This window comes from Papaver somniferum, chromosome 8, assembly GCF_003573695.1.
Source record: "Papaver somniferum cultivar HN1 chromosome 8, ASM357369v1, whole genome shotgun sequence".
NCBI classification, from domain to species: Eukaryota; Viridiplantae; Streptophyta; class Magnoliopsida; order Ranunculales; family Papaveraceae; genus Papaver; species Papaver somniferum.
Window position 1 is genome coordinate 149,296,873 of NC_039365.1, and position 20,488 is coordinate 149,317,360.

Below are 20,488 nucleotides of genomic sequence, written 5' to 3' on the forward strand. Positions count from 1 at the left end.
GAGTAGCTAATAACTTTATTGATTGGGGAGGATTTCAAAACTCCGAACATGTTTTATTAATCAATCTTTGCAAGTTACTCTTTCGATAAATATCTTTTGTTGTTTGTCTTTTACCGATTTTATGACCATGAGAAGTATGCTTGGTATCTAAGTGCGCATTTAGGTAACTCGTATGCATCTCTAATGCTAGTATTGAGAACTTTAATCCGTAATTGTTAGAGTAATCTTTACATAAGTAGCGGTGCACTATTTGTCACAAAGGGATTTTGTATGCAATAATGTGTAAAAGATAACCCTAGGTTAACGTGTCGAGCTTACGAGCATGTGGTTAGAAACAACTTGATTCATAAATATTAATGCAATTGTTTGAATTACAAGAGCATATTTTAGGTGGTTCACTTGATTGGAATCCGCTAGAGAACTTATTCTATGCGGTGATTTAAGGAATCTAAAGATTAGTTGAGCTTATAACTTGTCTAAAAGTTGTTAACAATCGAAATTATTTGGAAGTAGAACTTGTATGACTAATAATATCTTGTTTGGTAGTGGCGAATAAATCTCTAGTCAATTTCATCTCATAATTTGAATTACAATCTTTGCAATCTTAGAATTTTTGTCTTTCATCGACAATAATTTGAAACATATAATAACTTGAAACTCACACCTCCCTGTGGATACGAACTCGACTTGCCTCACTACTTCTTTATAGATTTGTGTAGCAAAAGAGAATTATTATTGATAGGTTGACAACCTCATCAGCTTGTAAGTGGATCCATTTCGTTTGGATCATGTTGCGTTCTCCTGGCTCCCCTCTGGTGGGTTAGCCTTTGGTGGGTTAAGATCCACCCTTCGTCTTCCTGAGATAGCTCCGTTCTCACGCCTCTTTAACGGAGGGTGAGTTTGGGAACCCTCGATCTGTACATCCAACATATCTTTTAGGTTCTGGTTCTCATGGTCCATCACGTGCATTGCATCCTCATGCTCCTTGTTACGGAGTAGCAAAGCTTCTACTTGTGCTTCTATTTGATCTTCATTGTGGATTCCACCACCCCGAGGAGTGTTGTCGGCCGGATCCTCAGAGTCATCCACTCCTTCTTCTATGACCGGAGCGTCAGGATCTAGCTGGATCGGAGTTAGGTTTCCCAACCCCCGTCCCATAGGAGCTAAGGTTCTGGGTAACCCTGCGTTGGCCGCAGGTGGCTTTGTTACATTAAGATGCTCCGGTGACGGCATGTCGTCAGTTGGTTGTGCTCCCGATGTTTGCCCCATCCCTTCAGTAGGAATAGGTGGCTTGTTAGCAACTGTTCTTCTTGCTATTTCACTTTACCCGTCCTCTGCTTATGTTCTTTGGTTCGCTTGAGATGGATTTTGAGATCTTCCTCTTGTAACTGCTGGTCGTGAGCTTGTTGGTACATCACTTGGTTTCTACATGCCTTCGGATTTTGTTATCTCGCGGTTACAGAAAAACGACAAAATTTGCTACTTGGATGCCTTCGTCAAAAGTAGCAATTAATGCTCTGACACAGAAGAGGGCTAAGCAGCTTTTTCAGAAAAAAGGACTGAAATGACGCCTGAAAAGACGGGTATTAAATTTCTTATGACACCCTTGGAAAAAACAACCTTAAATGTTGAAAACAATTGAAAAAGGTGCCAGATCTTTTTGAAAGATGGGATATTAAATGCTTGAAAAGATTTTTGCTTCCTTAAATTCTCACTGAGATTCCTCAGTGCTCAGTGGTACTCAGATCTGAAGGATACTCTGTCGGAAAAAGTTGTTTTTAGTACAAAACAATAGTTTTAACATTTTGCGAGTGCGTTTTGCAGAGATTTTTGTAGATATGTTTCTATAGAGGCTATGAACTCCAAGAACATGCGAAAACAATGAATGAACGAATCACTAGAAAGTGAGATTCATCGATGTTGAACTCAGATCTCTTCGTTAAAGAAGATGTATTAGTTAAAATAAATGACGGAATATAAAAACTCAAGCTGGTGAGCAAAACCTTCTAGCGCCAAACTGTGACTACTAATTTTCCCATAGTCCACGTAATGTAAACAGCTCAGAGGACCTAGTACTATGTAGTAATAATACTTCTGTTGAACTGACGATATTAAGTAATAAAAGATATCTAAGATCACGATAATAACAAAGAACACAAATATAATGTAAGTGCAGCTAAGTTATCATGAGACATAAGAGATTACGTGGTTCGACTTTTGTCTACATCCACGGGGTAATGAGTGATTTGTTTGTATTAAGTAGTGGTGGTTACAAAGATCTTAAATGCTTCCCAAAGTAATAGAGAGAACTCAAGTTGAAGTAAATACTTAAGTTCTAAAGATTAAAGAGGTATAAGCTTAAGACTAGATCTTCTTCTCCTAGATATTGAATGCCCTTGAGTTGTTGGTGAAGCTTGGTATTTGTAGCCCCTTCTACTCCAGGTATATCTTTGCTATCTTTGGATCCATCATTCCCTGATATACCTTTCATACAAATGGTACCTTCGTTCACCGCGTGCTTTTCCAGTCGGAATCTGCCACCTCAGCTGACCCACATTCCTTCGGGAACTTCCCAGCCTCAGTACAGATTGTACCTTCGTTCACCGCTAACCTTTTCCAGTCAGATTTCGCCATGTCATTTCTCTCCACGCGCTTTGGTTATGCGTGTAGATAAGAGATTTGTGCATTTAATGCTGATTAGATGCGTCATCCACCTCTGTCCCTTCGCCAACCGCCTCTCTCTAGACGAGGCTTTATTTCTTCTTGGGATGAGATAAAGCAGATTTGCGAAGGTATCCTCTGTTACTCAGGTTTCTTTGTATAGCGAGGGCTACACAGTTTATCTTGTATGCGACCACTAAGATCGTGACACGTGCTTCGCAGAATATTGGTATTCACATAATTCACAGTGAGAACACTTCTCACTCTCTTTCCTGATTCCAGGTAAGTTCATCCTTGTATCTATTTTGAGAGTTGCAAGGATGATGATCGTGGGAGTCTCAAGATTAGTTGTATATTTTTATGCGTTTTTATGTTATCTTTATGAGTTCTTTATCTTGTTGATCATGTGTCATGCACTAACTCTTGAGCATTGATAACTAATAGTGTGTTTCCTCTTGTTGGATTCTTTCCAAATCTGTTCTTCATATGTGATCGGTCCACGAACGTCCGTGTCTCCTACGTATGAGTTCATAAGGTTTCTATAACAAGAGATTCCTTCTCCTGTTTACAAACATATATATATATATATATATATATATATATATTCTATAATATGTTATTCCATCCCTAACAAAAATTATATGGAGAACTCCTTAAGATCTCAAGTTTGGAATAGCCATTATTGTGAGTATATATAACTATTGCCAACGTTTTTCATCTTGCAATGTTTTTGATTTATTGTATAAATTCTAAAGTTTATTTGGAAGATGAATTTTGCAGTATTAATCTTCATGGTTTTACGTCCATGAACCTTGACTTTCCCATATTTGTTCAAAAGTTAATTCTATTATATGTTGGTATGAAAGTATTGATAAAAGATAGAATGAACTTTTGACTATAAAAGTTAAGCCTTTTATGTTATTATGCAAATATTGATGGAAGAAAAGATGAACTTTTGTTTACAAAGATTAAGTCTATTATATGTCATTGTGCAAATAGTGATGGAAAATAAAATGAGTCTTTGATTATTCCGCAGTATTGGTCTTTCCCTGATCCACATCTTTGTGTATGTACTGTGTTGCTCCATAAGTCTTCTTATGTTGAGTATGACCAATTGAATTGATCATTTTCCTTGTGGTTAATTCAATTGTGATTTTTGTATACAAATTCATGTTTCATGTAATTTGTCAATGTCCAAAGAAATCCTTCTTTTCTTGTGAAAGTAAGGTCGCTCTTGTTGTTCTTTCGGGAATGACATTTTATGCGGGAGAGTTCTTATTTGAACTTGTGCTTAATTTCCAAATCTTTGTGGGGAGTGCGGTTGTGGAATATTGTAGGAGTTATCTTGTATCTTTATAAACTCCTTGATGAATACACCAAGTTTCGACTATGTGAAATCATCGAAACAAGTTGGTATGTTGTTCTCTTTTGGTCATAAAGTATCTTTATGAAAATTTCATGAGGATCCCACTAGTTTTCGTACCTTTGCCAATTTATATTGACAAAAAGGGGGAGAATTAATGTGTAGTTCACACTACAAATACATATGGTTTACGGATCATTATGTAAGGGGGAGTGGTTTCCATATAGTGATGAAGTATTGACTAAGGGGGAGTGATACATATCACCATAGTATTGTTGTCAAAGTTGTGATACAATTGGACTTTGATGTTGTATAATGATACGATGACACTGTACGACAATGATTGAGAGAAACTTTTTTCTCATTGTTATAGCTACAGATCTTCAACAACGATGATGCGGAATTGAAAACTTTTGGAATCATTGAAGTACTTGGAAGTGACAAAGATTTCGAGTAATGTTAAAGAACCAAGGAGATCAAGCATTTGGATGATAAGTTACAAAGTTTATTTATTTTGTAATCCATATGTATTGATAGTTTCGTTACTAAAATTAACAAAGGGGGAGATTGTTAGAGCACTGCTCGGTCGAACTCGCAAGCGTTGCTATTTCAAGCTTGTTTGTCAATGTTAGTGATCAAAACTATAAGTCTTGATTTCCAGTCTACTTATAGTGATGTCTCGGACTAGGATAGATTGTGTAGTTGAGCATTAGACTTCACGGCGTTCATCAATTGAAGACGAAGAACTATTAACGCGAGATTGTGGAACTGCATCAACAAAAGACATGTGGAGACTAAAACTCATCTATCACTTGGAAAGTCTATTTCCACTCTATCTCCTATATTGATACATAAGTCGTATTACTATATGGTTTTCGATTATGCACATTTGAGATTTCGAGCGGAGTTTAACTCGCTTACATATTTCCCGAAATATGTGTTGGTAATATTTCGCTTCAACCAAGTTCATCTTATATTCTTGACGAAAGTCAAAAGATGATCATGTGAAAATCTTCGAGTAACATCTTACATGGTTTGTGTGATACACTCATTTGGTGTAGACTTGGAATGTTTCGGTATGATTATTTCAATAACTTGAAAATTGCTTTGATGCTAATAGTATGTGAAAACGGCTATTGTCATCCTCTAAGAAAGTTTCAATGATTGAAATAAGAGTTTAGAATACTTAACCAACATTGGATTATAAACATGTTTTGCACTCTTGCATATATGTGATCCATGTCCGGGAACCATAGTATCCTTATCCGTATGCGTACCTGTTGGTTTGAGAAGTCCGGGAACTAAGTGCACGTACCCGTACGTATACTGGAGTTGGTTTATGACCGAAATTTTCTGCTGGGTTTGGAGGTACACGTACCCGTTCGCATACTAGTGAAAACAAAACTTGGTACGGCTATTCAAGTATGCGTACCCGTTTTCATACTTGAGTGGTTAAAGTTCTAAAATCGGTTGTGACATGAACAAATACATTTATATAATAAGGAATGCATTTTTTACAAACCGTGGCTATAATGCTCATGAATTGATTCGAGTGAATCAAACCTATTTTGCTTCAATTGTGTTCTTGTATACTTCTATGAGAATATAAAAATTGAACAACTCTTTAACTAGTTTCATCTAAGTCATTTGAACTAGTTATGGTTAAGATGATGATATGAGAGTGTCCATATACCTAACCCGGGTTAACTACGGTTGATCCAACATGGTGTACACGTTTAGGTACGGTTACATAAACCTAGATGAGGGTACATTTTATTTGTGTATAACAAGGTAAGTTCGATCTAACGGTTGAAAGATATTAGCTTGAATCTAATCAGGATTTTATCTAACGTGAATATTGAATGCTTTGTTACCAAGGTAACATTGATTGCAAACCCTGGTTTAAAAACTATATAAAGGAGAACTCTAGCAACTGGGAAACCTAATCCCCACACCTCATGTGTGATACTAGTGCGACTATAGTCGATTCTCCTTTAACCTTAGGTTTTTCACGAAACCCTGTAGGTTAACGACTTGAAGACTTCATTGGGATTGTGAAGCCAGACCCAACTATTTTCTCTGTAGTTGCGTGTTCTGATCTTACTTTTGCTATCGTGATTGAGTATTATCTTTGCTAAGATTTGCTTGAGATTTATCTCCGGTAGGTAAGATTAAAAGTAGTCACAAACATCTCCGTCTCATCGTTTGTGATTCCACAATATCTTATTTTGTTAATCGATTAATATTATTGTGAGGTGATTGATAAGGAATATAAGTCCGGTATATCAATTGGTTCCTGTTCACCTTGATTTATCAAAAGACGAAACAAAACTCGTAGGTATTTCTGTAGGAGACAGATTTATCTATTCCAATAGACTTTTCCGTATGAGACAGATTTGTTTATCAAGCCTTCGACTTTGGATCGTAGAAACTCTTGGTTGTGGGTGAGATCAACTAAGGGAACCAAGTGCGTAGAATCCTGCCGGGGTTCAGAGACGTAAGGAGCAAAAATGTACCTTGATCAGTGTGAGATTGATTAGGGCTCAACTACATTCCAGTCTGAAGTTCATTGGTAGTAGGCTAGTGTCTGTAGCGGCTTAATACAATGTGGTATTCAAAACTGGACTAGGTCCCGAGGTTTTTCCGAATTTTCGGTTTCCTCGTTAACAAAACTTATGGTGTCTGTGTTATTTCTTTTCCGCATTATATTTTGTTATGTAATTGAAATATCACAGGTTATGCGTTGAATCGATCAATTGGGAAATCCAACCTTTGGTTGTTGATTGACTATGATTGATCCTTGAACATTGGTCTTTGGTACCGTTCAAGTTATTTCTTTTATATTCAATAGGGCTCGCAAATTCCTATTTGTTGATTGCAGATTGAATTGAGAGATAGAGATATAAACTCTTTGATATACTTTTCTCTAGATTGAGTCTGACTGTCTAGTTAATTCTCTTGAAAGTATATTGGAGTTTGTCTATTCAGATTTCCAAATGAAATATTGGGTGTGGTTGTTAGAACCCCGCTTTTTCAGATAGCAACGCTTGCGAGTTCGACCGAGCAGTGTTCTAACAATCTCCCTCTTTGTCAATTTTAAAGACAAAACTATCAATACATATCGAATACAAAATAAATAAACTTTGTAGCTCTCAATCCAAATGCTTGATTTCCTTGGTTCTTCAACATTACTCGAAATATTCGTCACTTCCAAGTACTCTAGTGATTCTGAATGTGTTCAACTCAGCATCATAGTTGTTGAATATCCCTAGCTATAACAATGAGAAAACAGTAGTTCTCAATCATTGTTATACAGTGTCGTCGTATTATTACACAACACCAAAGTCCAATTGTATCACAACTTTGACAACAATACTATGGTGATATGTATCACTCCCCCTTAGTCAATACTTCATCTCACATGAAAACCACTCCCCCTTACATAATGATCCGTAAACCATATGTATTAGTAGTGTGAACTACACATTAATTCTCCCTCTTTTTGTCAATATAAATTGGCAAAAGTACGAAAACTAGTGGGATCCCAGTGAAATTTCCATAGAGATACTTCATGACCAAAAGAGAACATGTCAACTTTGTTTCGTTGATTTCACATATCCAAAACTAGTGTATTCATCAAGGAGTTTATAAAGATACAAGAAAAATCCTACAATATTCCACAGCCGCTCTCCCACAAAGATTCGGCAATTAAGCACAAGCTCAATTAAGAACTCTCCCCCATAAAATGTCATTCCCGAAAGAACAACAAGAGCGACCTTACTTTCACAAAAAAAAGAAGGATTTCTTTGGATATTAACAAATCACATGAAACATGAATTTGTATCCAAAATACTAAATTAAATTAACCACAAGAGACCCCATGATTAATTTAATCGGAAATGCTCAACATAAGAGAACTTATGTAGCCGCAAACTACTTACACAAAGATGTGGATCAGGGAAAGACCAATGCTGCGAATATTCAAATATTCATTCTACTTTTCATCAATATTTGCATAAATTCATCCTATCTTCCATCAATATTTGCATAATGACATAATAGGCTTAACTTTTGTTGTCAAAAGTTCATTCTATCTTTTATCAATATTTGCATAAAGACATAAGATATACTTAACTTTTGAGCAAATATGGGACAATCATAGTTCATGGACGCAAACACACATATCCCATAACAAGTTGCAATATATAAAACCATAAAGATTAATACTGCAAAATCATCTTCCAAATAAACTTTAGAATTTAAATAAATAAATCTAAAAACATTGCAAGATGAAAATCGTTGGAAATAACTATGTGTACCCACCATAATTGCTATTCCAAACCCTAGTTATTCTTCATAAAACACAAGAATAAATCCTCATACGAAGTTTCCTATACAAAAAAAAAAAAACAAGTTTCCTTGATAACATCATACCTCTGAAAGGGTCCATCATAAAAGGTATCACTAATATCCTTGATTCTTTTGACCGTAGAGACTCTATGTTCATGAGTTAGACCATTAACTTTCCGATCAACAATGCGGGCAAGATTCTTAGCTTTGACACAGTCGATGATGAGTTTCTTTTGATTCCTGATCAAGATCTTTTGATTATCAAGGATTTTGGTCTGACCATCAATAAGCTAATTTATTTGCATTTGAAGATTTGAAAATTCAACCCTAGAGTCATTCTGAAAAAGAATTAAATCCTTGACAGATTCCCCAATCCAAGAGTTATACTCTTTCCTTTCAACCATCTTTTTCAAGACAAGTTCTTGAATAGAATCGCATCCTTTAATGTCTTCTTCCATCTCAAGATTCACCACTTCTTGAGGTCTTGAGGAGTTCTCCATTCTTTTTTTTATTATTAGGGAAGGAAAAACAAAAACAAAATATATAATATATATATATATATATATGTTCATAAACAAGAGAAGGATACCATTGTTGTGGAAACCTTAAAACTCCCAAGAAAGACACGGACGTTCCTGGACTAGGTGTGGAAGACTAGTGGATCAGAGAAGATCCAACAAGAAATACCCTATGTTTTCAAATATCTCTTACCATCATGGCTCAATAACTAAAAAAAATATTAATCAGAGCATACAGAAGAGATACATTGGTTACAGGGAGTCAAGAAGTGACTTAACCTTCATATAAGGGGAAAATAACACAAACAAACACAAGAAAAATGGTAACCAACAGTAGACTTGAGCATCTCGCAAATATCATCCTTGCGACTCTCAAGTTAGATACAAGGACGAAATTTCCTAGAACTAGGTAGCAAGGTGAGATGTAATCCCACCATGAGTATTGAGAGATGCGCTGTGAATACCATCTAAGAGTTTTGAAACTAGTATTTCTTGTCTACCTTCGGCTATTACTAATTCCAGAAGAATTTGACATTAACCTTTTTAGAAAATCCATTAGACGGAATTTTCTGAGACTTAAGTCTAGGACCTCTAGAAATTGGTTCCATAGGATTAGTGGAGAGAGGTCTCCACCTTATATACTTAGATCTACCAGACTTATTCTCATAACCACTGGGAATGCGTACTTTTGTGGTGTAAGAGTTTGCACCAAGAGGAGAAAAACGATCCCTGTAGAGATTTCGAGAAGAAAGACCATTGAAATCCCTTTTATGGGAGTTCTGGATTTCTACAGGAATGAAATTCATTGTAGAGGTCTTCAGACAACTTACTCTGTCGACTGTAAAAATAAGTAGATTTTGAAGATCAGAAATCTGTTTCTTTCTAGCAAAACAATGTTGAGCAGAGTGATTCTTTTTCCTACAGAGAGAACAGGTTCATGGAAGAGAAACATTGGACTGAACCTGTATTAAATTCATAGCCCTATTAGAAGACTACAAGTTATGTAAACACTTCCTAACATGGACTTCCTTTGGAGAACTTTTCTTCATGTATTGTAACTCTGTCTGAGAATTAGTGGTAGACACAGAAGATTTTCTCATTAAAACAGAGTTTTCCTCTTTCAAGGATTTGCACTGTTTTGGGGCTAGAAGAAGGGAAGTAACCAATTTCTTTTTTCAACACGAAGGTTGTCCAGATCTGATGAATGAGTCTCGATCAAACGTTTTTCTCTAATTGAATCTTATTTAACAATATCCTTATGAGTACTAATATTTTCACGTTATAGAGTAGTTTCTTGAACAAGTTTTTCGATATTGTTAGAGAAGGACTCAATGATGTTATAGAGTTCCCGTTCTCGACCAAAAGACTTCTCAAGTTCATCAATAAGCTGATCATGTTTTTCTTCAAGAGATTTTATCTTAGCATCTTGAAAAACAATAGACCCAGCTGTAATTTTTTGATTTCTTGTGAGTTCCATTTCAGTTTTAGACATGGAGCTAAATGTCTCATCAGAGGAAATGTTCATCAGAATCTGATAGCAAGAAATTCCTCCCTCGGGATTTGGAAGAATAAGCAAAGGAGTTATACTTGGCGGTAAGCCCAAGACATTTGGTAAAATTAAAACTTTTAGGACTCATCTATATGCGTGCGAGTTTGAGATACTTAACTATCCACACAAATCAGATTGCCACAAACACATACTTATAAGGTCTTAAACGTTTTTGCCTGCTCTGATACCAATTGAAAAAGAGGGGGGTCTAACAACCACACCAAATATTTCGCTAATTAGCAATCTGTATGGACTAACTCCAATATACTTTCAAGAGAATCAACTAGACAAACAGACTCAATCTTAAGAAAAGTATATCAAAGAGTTATATCTCAATTTCTCAATTCAATCTGTAATCAAACAAATAGGAATTTGTGATCCCAATTGAATATAAGAAATAACTTGGATGGTATCAAAAATCAATATCCAAGTGTCAATCAACTTAATCAACAACCAAAGGTTGGATTCACAATTTATTGAACTTGCGCACAACCTATGATATTTCAATTATATAAATAAATATAATAAGGAAAAGAAATAACACAGACACCAGAAGTTTTGTTAACGAGGAAACCGTAAATGCATAAAACCCCGGGACCTAGTCCATATTTGAACACCACACTGTATTAAGCCGCTACAGATACTAGCCTACTCCAAGTTAACTTCAGACTGGAATGTAGCTGATCCCTAACCAATCTCACACTGATAAAGGTACAGTTGCGCTCCTTACGTCTCTGAATCCCAGCAGGACTCTACACACTTGATTCCCTTAGCTGGTCTCACCCACAACTAAAAGTTTCTATGACCCAAAGTCGAAGACTTGATAAACCAATATGTCTTACACAGAAAATTCTATTGAATAGATAAATCTGTCTCCCACGGATAAACCTATGAGTTTTGTTCCGTCTTTTGATAAATCAAGGTGAACAGGAACCAATTGATATACCTGTTAGAGCATAGCTTAGTTGAACCCACCAAGCATTGGTATGTCAAGTTTGGTTGTCATATTTTAGTGAATCAAAACTCATTTAAAGAGTCTCTTGATTATATGCTAGATTCAACTTCGTATAGGTTAGCTTGAAAGTATTAGGATATGAGACATTACAAGTATTATGTGAAGACTTGAAGAATGTGAAGAAGTAAGAAGCTACAACGACGAAATCATCCTTCCACTTGAGGTTAGTAATATTTGACTTTAACTGTTTCATTCCCTAACGCATCTTTTAAGTCGTGCATATTGAAAACATAACTGCGAAGCTATGAATGATTATACTCTAGTTAGACGTGGTATTAAGGAATACAATACGAAGTATAACACTTATCTTTTGAACTTTGTATATAAGATATCGACATAATCATTTGAATGCTATTGTGATTATGTATGGGTATGAGGTGAAGATTTCTTCCTAGGAAACAATGTTTTACATTCGTTTAAAGGAAGTACATTCATGAACTTGTTTTGTGAATCGAAAGGGAAATCACTAGGCTTATTGGTATTGTTATTTATTGCAAATATTTTGAATTACCAATATGTGTGTTTAGCATAACCGCTCATGACTTGCTTATGTTCTTGGTAAAACTATTCACAAGGCATGACTTTTGTAATGGTATGACTTTTATTAGTGAAGCCGATCTTAAGTAATCACCTGAGATGGTATGATCGATTTATTGTAAATGGTATAATCAACTCTAATCATTGGGGAACCGATCCTAGTAAGAGGTGCAACCGATCATAAAAGGGGAATCGATCCTTGTAAGAGGTGCAACAAGTTTCTAGTTATTGGGAACCAATCCTATGAATATGTGCAGCAAATACAAGTTAGATACCATATATATGTTGGAACTGATCCTAGTACCTAGTCAACCAAGTTTTGGTAACTAGTGTGACTAATTCTAGTACCCACATGGAGGTAGAACCTAAACTTATTTTGTTAGAACCGTGAAACCCATGTTTGGCGATTTGATAGGATAATCCATCACATAGTTCTTGGAAGTCAGATGAACCAATTCTAAACTCGTTTTTGAAGTGTGGCAAATCGGTTCCAAGATTGTAAGTATGAAAAATGACTTAATAAGTGAAGATGTCGACATACTTTGAACATGTGCAGTAACGCTTATCTTTTATTGTTCAAAGATATTCCTTAATAGCCAAAGGAGAATCCCGGAACGCAATAAATTAAAAATATTTTAATTAAGGTTTTTAGTTTTGCATATCTTTAAAAATAATAATTAGTGATGTGCATTTACTAGTTGGAGATTTTCTAAGAGATTTTCGGTCAATATTTGGACAAAGCATTTACAGGAATTATGGAAACCGAATTTCGAAATATATTGCATACATTGAGAATATTTTCGGTTTTGGAAATTCCTTGTTTTCCAAACTTCCTTGATCTATAAGTATTGAAGTTTGCATTTCGAGCAAACTAATCCTCAGATCCAGCAAAAATACCTAGTTGTGTTGTTGCTGGTGGAGCCGCCTATTCGGAGAGGAAAGTAACCTAATTAGGAGAAATATCTTATGGCCGCTCGGTTTAAAGACTTCTTTGGGATTGAGAAGCTCTATTAGTACCGTTGGTGGGAAACTAGATAATTGCGGTTTATTATTAGTTTTCGATTGATTTGATTGACTAACGGTTGTTGAAGTTTGATTGCACCTAGTTTTTTTATGCTTGAGAATCTTCTCTTCTGATATAAGATTCACTCAAACCAGATCGAAGTTTCGACGGGGATCTTTAGACTGTTTGTAGATCTAAAGATGTCTTGTGATAATCCATTCTTAATAGACTACGTTCTATGTGTGATTGATCACAAGAGATTCAAGTTGATTGTGTGCAGGTGTTTATTGAAGAACTAAGAAGATTTGAAAACGAAGAAGATTTCTGATTTGGGTTCATAATCTTTGGTGTGCACAATACTTGTTTTGGCTGGAAAAGGAACCAACTATAATCGGTTTAACTTTGTGATAGATTTGATTGATTAGTTGAGTAGATCGTAATCAATACAATTCTTTGTGATTCAAAGTATTGATTGCAAAATCTTGACAATTACTTTGGTTTGTATGAATTGTTTATGGATTAACAAAAGAAAACGTTTTCGGGATGAATTGTTTAGTCCAATTTGATTCTGGATAAGAGAAACTAAGTTAATTCTGATCTTAGTTAGACTTATCAAAGTGGAGGTTTCAGTTATTCAAGTCTAATCGAAGGCCTTAACAAGAAATGCTAGTTAACTAACCTAGTACTTGTCTTGTTTAAAAGTGAAAGGTATAAGTTATATGGATAATTAGAGCCTGATGAGAAGAAAGAGTTAATTCTAATCTTTATTTTGGTCTTATCGAACAAGCGATTGTATTTGTGAAATCAGTTTAGCAAAGGAACTAAGGTGCTTAGTCGATTTTTGGTTTGTTAAAATATTAGGGAAAATTTCTTCGAGCAATTGTTTCCTTGGTAACATATCAAAACAAAATTACTTTGTAGTTTCGTTTTGATATTGGTTATCAAAAATGGTGTGTGGAACCCTCGTGCTTAACTCTTATAGGTTGCAAGTCTCTTTGTAAGATTTGTAAGATACTTTCGGTTTGTTCTTTTATTTCCTCGTACCTTTGTCATTTTGTGAAAAAAAGTAGGAGAAATATATGGAGTAAAAAGCGATATTTATATTGATTTGGTATCACTAAGGGAAAGGACAATGGTGCTTAAACGTTTTATCTAACAAAAGAGTAAATCATAGACTAAGGGGGAGTAGCATATCATATTAAAAAGGGAATAACAAAGACATGCAGATTGAAAATCTACCTATCTTACCTTTAGGGTGAGTATTAGCTTTGTTATTATATTGTCAACAACGACATTTATGGATTGAATGTATACATGTTATTGTGTTGTTGAATTTGGGAATCAAGCGTATGTGTAATGAATTCTTATAATTTTTTTATCCATATGATGTAAGAGTTTTGTCACTAAAATTGACAAAGGGGGAGATTGTTAGAGCATAGCTCGGTTGAACCCACCAAGCGTTGGTATGTCAAGTTTGGTTGTCATATTTTAGTGAATCAAAACTCATTTAAAGAGTCGCTTGATTATATGCTAGAGTCAAACTTCGTATAGGTTAGCTTGAAAGTATTAGGATATGAGACATTACAAGTATTACGTGAAGACTTGAAGAATGTGAAGAAGTAAGTAGCTACAACGACTACATCATCCTTCCACTTGAGGTTAGTAATATTTGACTTTAACTGTTTCATTCCCTAACGTATCTTTCAAGTCGTGCATATTGAAAACATAACTGCGAAGCTATGAATGATTATACTCTAGTTAGACGTAGTATTAAGGAATACAATACGAAGTATAACGCTTATCTTTTGAACTTCGTATATAAGACATCGACATAATTGTTTGAATGTTATTGTGATTATGTATGGGTATGAGGTGAAGATTTCGTCCTAGGAAACAATGTTTTACATTCGTTTAAAGGAAGTACATTCATGAACTTGTTTTGTGAATCGAAATGGAAATCGCTAGGCTTATTGGTATTGTTATTCATTTCAAATATTTTGAATTACCAATATGTGTGTTTAGTATAACCGCTCATGACTTGATTATCTTCATGGTAAAAATATTCACAAGGCCTGACTTTTGTATTGGTATGACTTTTATTAGTGAAACCGATCTTAAGTAATCACCTGAGATGGTATGATCGATTTATTGTAATTGGTATGACCAACTCTAGTCATTGGGGAACCGATCCCAGTAAGAGGTGCAACCGATCACAAAAGGGGAATCGATCCTTGTAAGAGGCGCAACAAGTTTTTAGTTATTGGGAACCGATCCTATGAACATGTGCAACACGTTTTTAGTTATTGGGAACCGATCCTATGGACATGTGCAGCAAATACAAGTTAGATACCATATATATGTGGGAACTGATCCTAGTACCTAATCAACCGAATTTTTGAAAGCTAGTGTGACTAATTCCAGTACCACATGGAGGTTGAACCGAAACTTGTTTTGGTAGAACCGTGAAACCCATGTTTGATGATTTGATAGGATAATCAACCACATAGTTCTTGGAAGTCAGATGAACCAATTCTAAACTCGTTTTGGAAGTGTGGAAAATCGGTTCCAAGATTGGAAGTATGAAAAATGACTCAATAACTGAAGATGTCGACATACTTTGAACATGTGCAGTAACGCTTATCTTTTATTGTTCAAAGATATTCCTTAATAGCTAAAGAAGAATCCCGGAACGCAATAAATTAAAAATCTTTTATTTAAGGTTTTTAGTTTTGCATATCTTTAAAAATAAAAATTAGTGATGTGCATTTACTAGTTGGATATTTTCTAAGAGATTTTCGGTCAATATTTGGACAAAGCATTTCCAGGAATTATGGAAACCGAATTTGGAAATATATTTCATATATTGAGAATATTTCCGGTTTTGGAAATTCCTTGTTGTCCAAACTTCCTTGGTCTATAAGTATTGAAGTTTGCATTTCGAGAAAAGTAATCCTCAGAGCCAGCAAAAATACCTAGTTGTGTTGTTACTGGTGGAGCCGCCTATTTGGAGAGGAAAGTAACCTAATTAGGCGAAATCTCTTATGGCCGCTCAGTTTAAAGACTTCTTTGGGATTTAAAAGCTCTATTAGTACCGTTGGTGGGAAACTAGATAATTTCGGTTTATTATTAGTTTTCGATTGATTTGATTGACTAATGGTTGTTGAACTTTGATTGCACCTAGTTTTTTTATGCTTGAGAATCTTCTCTTATGATATAAGATTCACTCAAACCAGATCGAATTTTCGACGGGGATCTTTTGACTGTTTGTATATCTAAAGACGTTTTGTGATAATCTATTCTTAACAGACTCCGTTCTGTGTGTGATTGATCGCAAGAAATTCAAGTTGATTGTGTGCAGGTGTTTATTGAAGATCTAAGAAGATTTGAAGATGAAGAAGATTTCTGATTTGGGTTCATAATCTTTGGTGTGCACAATACTTGTTTCGGCTGGAAAAGGATCCAACTATAATCGGTTTAACTTTGTGATAGATTTGATTGATTAGTTGAGTAGGTCGGCATCAATACAATTCTTTGTGATTCAAAGTATTGATTGCAAAATCTTGACAATTACTTTGGTAGTTGTTATTGGATAGATCTAAGGAACTGATAAAGGAGTTTATTGGGATAAACGAAAGAGCCTTTTGTCGAACTCATATCACTTGATTGAAAAGAGTTGTTACCGAACAGATTTGTTGTTACTTTACTGTTTGGAATACGAATAGTCAGAGTCATAGGATGTGTGTCTTTATCTTGAGTAAGATATTTACAAATAGCTTCTAATTTGACTCTATCTTTAATATTAGCACTTTTAAAGATAGAGATTTTATAGGCTTTAGGAGTTTTACCAACTCTTTATCAGCATCTTCTTTTCCATCAGAGAAGGACTCAGATGTACTCTTAATTTGCGTAACTCCTTGATCATGGGTCAACGAATTGGTAACATCTTCAACTTTTGAGTATTCATACTCTTGCATAACGTTAACTGAATCATACATAGATTCGATTATTATAGTTTGGATCGCACCAAACACAGATTGTTAGATCTTTTGGTGTTTACCTGCTCTGATACCAATTTAAAAGACGAGGGTACCCAAATATACCTCAATCTAAAACTTTTCCACCTATAAGTCCTTTCTCTGAAAGTGATTTTCTATGGACTGAGTCGAGACAATACAACTAATCGGTTCACACTTCGTGTGATCGTCTATGGATACGTGATCGAGACAATATGAAACAAGATAACTTGTGTGATTGACTATGGATACAAGATCGAGACAATACAACAACGAAGTATGATTACTTGATAATAGATTCAGACTTAATCAAACACAATAGGATAGCTATCAAGTAATTAGGAATTAACGTTTGTGTATTTTACTTCTAATTATAATAAAAACAATTATAATTGCGGAAATAGAAAAGTAAAAGACACAACAAGATTTTGTTAACGAGGAAACCACAAATGCAGAAAAACCTCGGGACCTTGTCCATAATTGAATACTCCCAGGATTAATACAAAATCTAAACCAACTTCGTATAGTTGAGACCAAGCAACTAAACCTATAGTTCACCTAGTTCCGTCTGTATCCCTGCGCCTCCAACTTGCAATAATTCACGCACTTGGAACAATTCCTTTAGTTCGTATTCCAATTAGTAAAGGAACAACAAATCTGTTCGGTAACAACTCTTTTCAAACAAGTGATATGAGTTTGAAAAAAGGCTCTTCCGTTTATACCAATAAACTCCTTTGTCAGGTTCTTAGATCAATCTATCAACAACTACCAAGGTAATTGTTTAGACTATCCAATCAATACTCTTAATCACAAAGAAACGTATTGATTCCGATCAACTCAACTAATCAATCAAGGTTATCACAAAGATAAACCGATTATAGTTGGATTCCCGGCCGATCAAGTTTTGTGCACACTAAAGATTTTGAACTCAAACAAGCAATCTTCTTTGTCTTTAAATCTTCTTAGATCTTCAATAAACACCTACACACAATCAACTTGAATCTCTTGTGATCAATCACACACAGAACAGTGTCTGTTAACAATGGATTATCACAAGACGTCTTTAGATCTACAAACAGTCTAAAGATCCCCGTCAAAACTTCGATCTAGTTTGAGTGAATCTTATATCAGAAGAGAAGATTCTCAAGCATAAACAAACTAGGTGCAACCAAATTTCAACAACCGTTAGTCAATCAAATCAATCGAAAACTAATAATAAACTGCAATTATCTAGTTTCCCACCAACGGTACTCGTAGAACTTCCCAATCCCAAAGAAGTCTTTAAAACGAGCGGTCGTAAGAGATTTCTCCTAATTAGGGTACTTTCCTCTCCGAATAGATGACTCCACCAGTAACAACATAACTAGGTAATTTTGCTGGCTCTGAGGATTAGTTTGCTCGAAATGCAAACTTCAATATTTATAGACCAAGGAAGTTTTGACACCAAGGAATTTCCAAAACCGAAAATATTTTCAAGATATGCAATATATTTCCAAATTCGATTTTCATAATTCCTGGAAATGCTTTGTCCAAATATTAACTGAAATCTCAGTAGAAAATCTCCAATTAGTAAATGCACATTACCAATTTTTATTTTCTAAGGATATGCATTTTAATTGCTGGAAATTAAAAGCATACAAAACTAAAAATCTTAATTAAAAGATTCTCAATTTATTTCGAACCGAAATTCTCCTTTAGTTATTAAGGAATATCTTTGAACAATAAAAGATAAGAATTTATTGCACATGTTCAAAGTATGCCGACATCTTTACTTGGTAAATACTTTTTCATATTTACCATCTTGGAACCGATTTTCCACACTTCCAAACGAGTTTAGAATTGGGTCATCTGACTTGCAAGAACTATGTGATTGATTATCTTATCAAATAACCATTAATGGGTTTCACGGTTCTACCAAAACATAAAGCTTCGGTTCTACCTCCATGTGGGTACTAGGATCGGTCACACTAGCTTTCCAAAAATTGGTTGACTAGGTACTAGGATCGGTTACCACATATTATGGTATTTACTCATAATCGGTTGCACAAGTCATAGGATCGGTTACCAATTACTAAGACTTTTTGCACCTCTTACAAGGATCGATTCCACATACTTGTGATTGGTTGCACCTCTTACTAGGATCGGTTCCCCAATGACTAGAGTTGGTCATACCAATTACAATACATCGATCATACCATCTCAGGTGATTACTTAAGATCGGTTTCACTAATAAAAGTTAGGCCTTATGAATAGTTTTAACAAGATACATAAACAAGTTATGAGGGGTTACTAAACACACATATTGGTAATCCAAAGATTTGCAATGAATAACACTACCAATAAGCCTAGCGATTTCCCTTTCGATTTATAAAACAAGTTTATGAATTGTATTTCCTTTAAACGAATGTAAAACATTGTTTCCTAGGAAGAAATCTTCACCCATACCCATACACATAATCAAAATAGCTTTCATACGATTATGTCGATGTCTTATATACGAAGTTCAAAAGATAGACGTTATACTTCGTATTGTAATTCCTTGATACTATATCCAACTATAGTATAATCATTCACAGCTTCGCAGTTATGTTTTCAATATGCACGACTTTAAATATACGTTAGGAATGAAACAGTTCAAGTCAAATATTACTAACCTTAAGAGGAAAGATGATGTCGTCGTCGTAGCTCTTTACTTCTTCACATTCTTCAAGTCTTCACGTAATACTTGTAAGTCTCATATCCTAGTAACTTTCTAGCTAACCTATACGAAGTTGACTCTAGTAAATTATCAAACAACTCTTTAAATGAGTTTTGATTAACTAAAATATGACAACCGAACTTGACATACCAACGCTTGGTGGGTTCAACCGAGCAATGCTCTAATACGAAGTTATCCATATGAAGACTTTCGTATCAACCTTATTCATCTTAACCATGACTAGTTCAAATGACTCAAATGAAACTAGTCCTAGAGTTGTTCAATTGTTTATATTCTCATAGAAGTGTACAAGACACAATTGAAGCAAAATCGATTTTGATTCACTCGAATCAAGTCATGAACATTATAGCCACAGTTTGCAAAAGATTGTGTTCCTTAATTTAGTTCATGAACAAACTGAGAACATAACCCACTCAAGTATGCAAACGGGTACGCATACCTTAGTGGCAGGACTAAGTTTGGGTTCACCGGTACGCGAACGGGTACGCATACCACAAAACTCAGTAAAGTCCCGGAACTTGAACCTCACGCCCGTACGCGTACCGGTATGCATACTTAGTTCACGGACCTCAACTAAACCAAACAGTACGCATACGGGTATGCATACCATGGTTCCCGGGCTTGGATTACGCATATGCAAGTACGCATACTGTTCTTATATCCAATTGTTCTAAACTCTTTTTTCAACCATTGAAAGATTCTCGGAAGACAAAAATAGCTGTCTCACACAAACTATTAGCTTCAAAGCAATTTTCAAGTG

General features: G+C 35.1%; 1 pseudogene; it reads right to left on the reverse strand.

Annotated features, from left to right (window-relative positions):
- LOC113303457 overlaps positions 1 to 20,488 on the reverse strand; it is an 85,977-nt pseudogene that overhangs the window by 54,704 nt on the left and 10,785 nt on the right.